At 66.2% G+C, this 6,000-nt stretch overlaps 1 protein-coding gene across 3 annotated transcripts in view; it reads left to right on the top strand.

The window, feature by feature from the left end:
* The first annotated feature begins 4,844 nt into the window (after positions 1 to 4,844).
* The window catches only part of LRFN5 (leucine rich repeat and fibronectin type III domain containing 5), a 59,666-nt gene continuing 58,510 nt past the window's right edge, over positions 4,845 to 6,000 (top strand). The window contains exon 1 of one of the 3 annotated variants that reach the window (XM_035551215.2): positions 4,845 to 4,968. The gene's annotated coding sequence lies outside the window, so the exon portion shown is untranslated. Of the gene's footprint in view, positions 4,969 to 5,106; positions 5,389 to 6,000 lie in introns of those variants that run through there. The other 2 variants (XM_035551217.1, XM_035551214.2) reach the window with 2 other exon arrangements.

Genomic DNA, 6,000 nt, shown 5'->3' with positions numbered 1-6,000 from the left:
GAAACAAAAAACCGGGCAACGCAACAAACTTCACTGCTTCTTCTGGAGGGAGAAGCTCATGCTAAGCCCTGTGCCAGCAGCATTTCCCATTTCCCAAGTGCTCTGGAGGAGGGGAAAATCCACTCCACGCAATGCTGCACTTGACATTTCAGTGATTAAAGCAGTGAATTTTCTTCTTGTAAAGATGAGTAAACACTGCAATTTCCACATACTTTTTGATGAGGCACAACAGCCTATCATAAAAAATAACATTTACTCCCTCTTGCCTTAAAGTTTTAAGCAGGGATGCTAAAACTTGCAGCCACCCATCTGCTGCTGTTACTGCTACACTGCACTGCTGCTGATCTCCTTTAGGGTGTACACACAGCACACTGTATGAACAATCAGAGGTGCCTAATGAAAAATTTATTTTTTTTTCCCAACATAAAGCATTTTGATCAATGCAGAATGATGTATGCCTAATTCGTCACTCCTCCAGACTCGCACACAACCACCACCACCTTAGAAAAGAAGTATTTCTCCTTTTTTACCCCAAGAATAGTGTTCAGTTTTGCTTGCCCAGCTGTTTGGCAGCAATTCATGTGGATGGTACCTGCTTCAGTTGCATCTTTAAGGAGCGTGTGGGTTTATGGCATGGAGCCAGGGAGGAGGTCTGAACTGATGAGGGACAAGCTCCTGCTGCGACCCGCCGCCGTGGAGGGCAGACAGCTGGGTCTGGGAGGCGTGGGAGCCAGCTTGGCAGTGAGGTGGGCACAGTGCCACCAGCCTGCAGCTGGCTGGTTGGGGTACTGTGCCCAGTCCGTACGTCCCTGCTCTGTGAGCTGTTTTAGGGTTAGAAAGCTCATCAGAGCAGCTCTATGTATTATTTGGTATGAACCACTTTCCTGAAAAAGATCTCGTTATTTCAGCCCCAAAAGACCAAGGTGATGAAATAAGAAAAAACCATGGGGAGGAAAGAGTTTAAGAAGTTATTGGCTCTTTCAGAAAAAAAAGCATTAATATTATTCTTGGAGGCTGGAGTAAGACAAAGCTCACCCTGAAGGCTTACGGGGAAGAGGAATGGGCAAGGCACACGGTGGCTGAGCTCTGGTGCCGTGAGGGCTCCCCGAGGCCGGGGGGACCAGAGCTACACCGGAGGTCAGGTGAGCAGCCCTGTGTGCCCCCAGCCCTGTGGGCGACACGTGCCCAGGCCACCTCGGGGGCACGCTGCCAGGCGCGCGGGGGCAACCCCGGGCACGGACTGGCCCCTTCCTGGGCCACCGAGGTCTCTCTCCACGCAGCCCGCCCTGAGCGCTGTAGGGAGCGTGCAGGCACAGCCCCCCTGCCCGACCCCGGGCAGCCAGGAGCACCCCAGCGAGGGACCCCAGTGCAGGGGGTACCAGAGGGAGGGGAACAGCTCCGGGGTGGGAGCTGCACCAGCAGGACAGCAGACAGCAACACCGGCCCCAGGATTCACTTTGCCTTGCTCTGATGTGGCACAGAACGCGCTGGTGACTGCTCCTGCCTGAAAGCAGCTGAGGTTTTGCTCTAACAGGCCATGGAGCTACACTTGGCGGTGGGCATGTGCCTCCAGGACAGGGGCAGCCAGGCAGAGCCTGACCGCTCGCTGAGCAGCACCAGCCGCTGGGCAGCGCAGTTAGAGGCCGGTCACTGTACAACCACTGCTCCTCCAGACCCGAGTCCGTGCTTGTCACCAACACGGTGCTCCCAGGAAGGGACGCTCCTGATCTCCTGCAGCTGGAGTGCTTTTCCTTCTGCAAGCAGATCACAGCCAAGAGCATCCCCGCGCCTTAGGGGCTGCCCTGCTTTCAAACCAAGACCCCAGGAGCTGCTACCAGGGGAGAGCACCCGCAAGGCAACCTGGAGACCGAGGCCAAGGCCGAGGGCCGTGGAAGGTGACTGGAAGAGACATGCTGCGTCTCTGGGAGCACCACTGCTGGCATGCGCAGTGACCAGACGGACTGTCTGTTCCTCTCATGCAGCAGGGAGTGAGCCCCCCCCAGCACACCCCCGGCTCTCCACGCCCCCAGACACTCCACGGAGGAGTGTTTTCCACCAGGTACGTTAACAAGGCAGTGGTGCCACTTCAATCCCATGTCCGCCATGGACCTCAGGCTGGCAGAGAAGCTGCAGCAGCCCTTGCACAGCCCCCTGAGGCCAGAGGGTGTGGGGCGTTATTGTAGCTGCCTGCAAGAAGGCAGTTTCTGGGCTGTGCTGTCACAATCCCAGTTCAGAGAGCGGTTCTGGACCAGTCCTCCTGGTGTGTTTGTGTTGGATGGTAGCAAACCAGCGGAGCCTCCAGTATAAGCCTGACTCTGAGAGCAAGCTTCCGCTAGCAGGGCTTTTTCATTTCCCTGTCGCCAGGGAAGCCATATCCAAACACTTGCTTCCTTTGTCAATGCCAGCCGCACAGCTGGCATCACCACCGTGCCAGCTGTCCTATTCCTGGGGCAGCAGAGGACTGCCAGAGCAGCAAACGCTGTGAACAGGAAGCCCGAGAAGACTGTCTAATGCGGTAGAACTCAGCCAAGACTGCAAACGTTATACCACAGAGCATCTTCTTGTCTCTGCTCTCTCCAGAGGAGAGCACACTGTTAAAGCTGAGCAGGGCTGGACACAAGACTGAGGAAAGCTGAACACACTGTCTCCAGCTCCAAAGGCCAACAGCGATAGAAGTGAATGTTAGGGAGAGTAACTGCATGAGCCAACCTCAGCAAAATCAGCTTTCTGCCATGACCTTTCCCTTAGGGGAGAAGAAGAGTTAGTCATTCCCTCCCTCCAGCATTTTAGCCTCTCTGCCCCTGTAACAACTTGAACCACATCCATGAAACAGCAGCTGGGACTTGGAGATAAACACTGACTTAAGAGAGCTGCCACGAGTACCTAGCCTGGCTGCCAGGCCCTGGGCAGCTTCACAGGCTGCTGGAAGAGCAGAGGACGGCTGCTCTGAGGAGGGGCACTCCTCTCTGGACCACGGTCACAAGCTGCTGTGAAGACCACAAAAACAAACTCCTTTTCCCCCTCAGAGGTTGCAAGGAGAGCAGTTTTCTCAGGTTGCACGGACAGACCCGAGCCTAGGAGCACTGCTGCATTCCCTTTTCTCACCCGCACTGACACCACACATCGGATCCCGGTGCACGAACAGTGTCAGCAGAGAGGTGTGAAAACTGGCACCGCATTTCTTCTTTTCTGGGGTGGAGCTCCCCTCACGTGCACCTGCAGCAAAATGCCAAGGTATCCCAACAGCACTGGGTCCGCTGCCTCTGAGCGCACGGTGCAGTTGTTGAGTCCTCCCCTGCACCCTGCAGCAGCAACTGCCCTGTGTGCCGGTCCAGCTGCAGACAGCAGCATCCTGAGCGCATCAGCCAGGGAAGCCGAGCAGGCCTGGGCACCTCAGAAGAGCAGGCGGATGTGGGCTATCCCGACGGAGGGCAAACGAGGAGACGGCCCGTTGCAGGGGGCGCGGGGCGTGCACCTTCCTCCAAACGCAGAGTCACCGGCAGGCTGATGAGGTTCGTTAGCTTCTCTTCAAGGCTTTCCAGGCAGTACTTGTCACGCTGTTCTGCTGACACTCCTGTAACACCACTGAAATTTTCTCGCAAAAGAGAACCGAGCAAAGGTACCAGCATTTCGTAGCATGAGATGCACCCTTCTCTCTGTTAGGGATCTCTGGAGCCAGACGACAACCTCTAAGTCCCTAAAAGCTCCCGAATTTATTGACCCCAGAGATAACCCAGCCTCTCCTTCTCCTGCCAGGATCATCCCCTCCTCCACGTCAGGTGTCAGGGCCCGTGCCCTCGGACCAGGCGCTCGCAGGACGGCTCCGCGGGCCCGGCTGCGGGGCTGCCTCCGAGGTTCGGGCCCGCTCACCATGCAGGTCAGCGCTCAGCCTCCGCCGCCGCCTCGCAGCCGCGCCTTGCTGCTGCCCGCGCCGCGGGCTGACTCTGCGGGTCGCTTTTGCCGGACGCACGGCCAGGTCGAAACCCCCGCGCACTCACGACGGGCCGCGGCCGTCCTCTCCTCCCCTCTTCTCTCCTCTCCTCTCCTCTTCTCTCCTCTCCTCTCCTCTCCTCTCCTCTTCTCTTCTCTCCTCTCCTCTCCTCTTCTCTTCTCTCCTCTCCTCTCCTCTTCTCTCCTCTCCTCTCCTCTCTCTCCGCTCCTCGCTCCCCGCGCGCCCTGCAGCAGCGGCGGCCGCCGCCCGGCACCGCACAGCCCCCGCCGCCGCCGCCGCCCGCTCCGCAGCCCGCGCCCTCCGCCGCGCCGGGGCAGGGGGCGGCAGCGCCCGTGGGCACGGCCGCGCTCGGGGCCGCGGGGGCCGCGGGCAGGCGGAAGCGTGCCGGGTCCCGTGCCGGGTCCCGTGCCGGTGCCGGGTCCCGTGCCGGCGCCCCACGCTCCCCCGCCCGGCGGCACGTCTGCGCGGCGGCCGGCGGCTGCGGCTCAGCCGTGCGTGCGGCGGGGCGGGGAGGCGCCCGGCTCCTCCAGCCCGCCCCGGCGCGGCGGCGCGGCGCGGGGGAGGCGGCGGCCGCCTCCATGCTGCAGCGAGCGGCGCGGCTGCCCGGGGCCGGGGCCGGGGCCGGGGCCGGGGCCGGGGCCGGGGCCGGGGCCGGGCGGCCGCCGGCGGCGCGGAGGATGGGCGCAGCGGCCGCGGCGGAGGGGCGAGCCGCGGGCGCCGAGCTCCCCGCCCTGCCCCGCCGCAACGCCCGGCGCCACGGCTGCTCCGCCTGAGCGCGCCCGGCGCGGAGCGGCGCGGAGCCGCATGGCCCTGCCGCCGGCCGCCCCTGCGCGCTGCGCGCCCGCTGCGCCGTAGCTGCCCCCGGGAGGCGCCGGGGCCGCCGCCGGCGCGCCCCGCGCCCGCGCCCCCCTCCCGTCCGCCCGCCCGTCCGTGCGTCCAGCGGCGGCGCCCCGGCGCGCAGGATTACGCAGCGGGGCGCGGAGCGAGAGCGCTCGGCGAGGATTAACCTGGCGCAGGTACACGGCAAGGTCACCGGCCGGCCGGCGGGCGCGGAGCGGCGCGGAGCCGAGCGGGCTGCCCGCGGCGGGGCGATGCGAGCGGGCTCGGCGGGCTGCGCCGCTGCGTGCCCCGCGCCGTCCCCCCGCCTCCCGCCCGCCCGGCGCGGGCTGCGCGCGTGTGCGTGTGCGCTGCCGCCGGCCGCGCCGCGCTGAGCCGCCGCGCTCCATGGGGCCGTCCGCGCGGGCTGCCCTGCCCGCCCCGGCCGCCGGCAGCCGCCGCCGCGGAGCCGCTCTAGGATGCGGCTGCTGAGCGCCGGCACAGGGCAGAGAGGCGGCCAGCCTGCCTGCCGCGAGACCCTGAAGCCCCGCCGGAGCCTGGCCGCGGCCGCAGCTGCAGGGGGAGCGCTCCGGACGCCGTCTTTCCCCGGGAGGCACCAGGTAATCGCGGGGCGGGCGGCCGAGCCCGGCCCCATCTGCATTGCAGCCGCCGGTACCGGCCCGCGGGGGAAGGGGCGCGGGAGGGCGGCCGCGGCGGGTCCCGAGCCGGCCGGGCGGGGCTGGCCCCGCAGCGCGGCGGGCGGCGCCGGGACGGGGCTGGCGGCGGCGCCCGGGACGCCCCTCCCGGGAGGGCGGCGGCCGCGGGGCTGCGCGGGGCGGGCGGGGCGGGCGCCCCGCGGACGGGCCGGGCGGGGCCGGGCCGGGCCGGGCCGAGCCGAACCGAGCCGGGCCGGGCCGCGCTCCCGCCGCTGCCCGCGGGACGGCGCCGGCGGCCGCCCGCGGCTGGGGGTGCTGCAGGGCCGCGAATGCCGCGGCGGCCGCCGCCCCCTCCGCGCCGCGGCGCGGTGCTGCCGCCGCCTGGGGAGCGCCGGCACCGCCGGGCCGGGCCGAGCTCTGCGCCGCCGCGCCGGGTCCGCCCCCGCGGGGCTGCCCGTGCCCGGCGGAGGCGCCGCGGGGTCGCGGCCACGCTGGGACGCCCCCCGTGCCCCGGGCGCTCCCGCGAGGGCTGTGCCGCCGCCCCGTCGGCTCCTGCGGCCGCGGGGGTGTGGAGCT

This window comes from Cygnus atratus, chromosome 5 (assembly GCF_013377495.2).
Source record: "Cygnus atratus isolate AKBS03 ecotype Queensland, Australia chromosome 5, CAtr_DNAZoo_HiC_assembly, whole genome shotgun sequence".
Taxonomy (NCBI): Eukaryota; Metazoa; Chordata; class Aves; order Anseriformes; family Anatidae; genus Cygnus; species Cygnus atratus.
The sequence above is the reverse complement of the archived record's forward strand: the minus strand, read 5'-3'. Positions and strand labels throughout refer to the sequence as shown.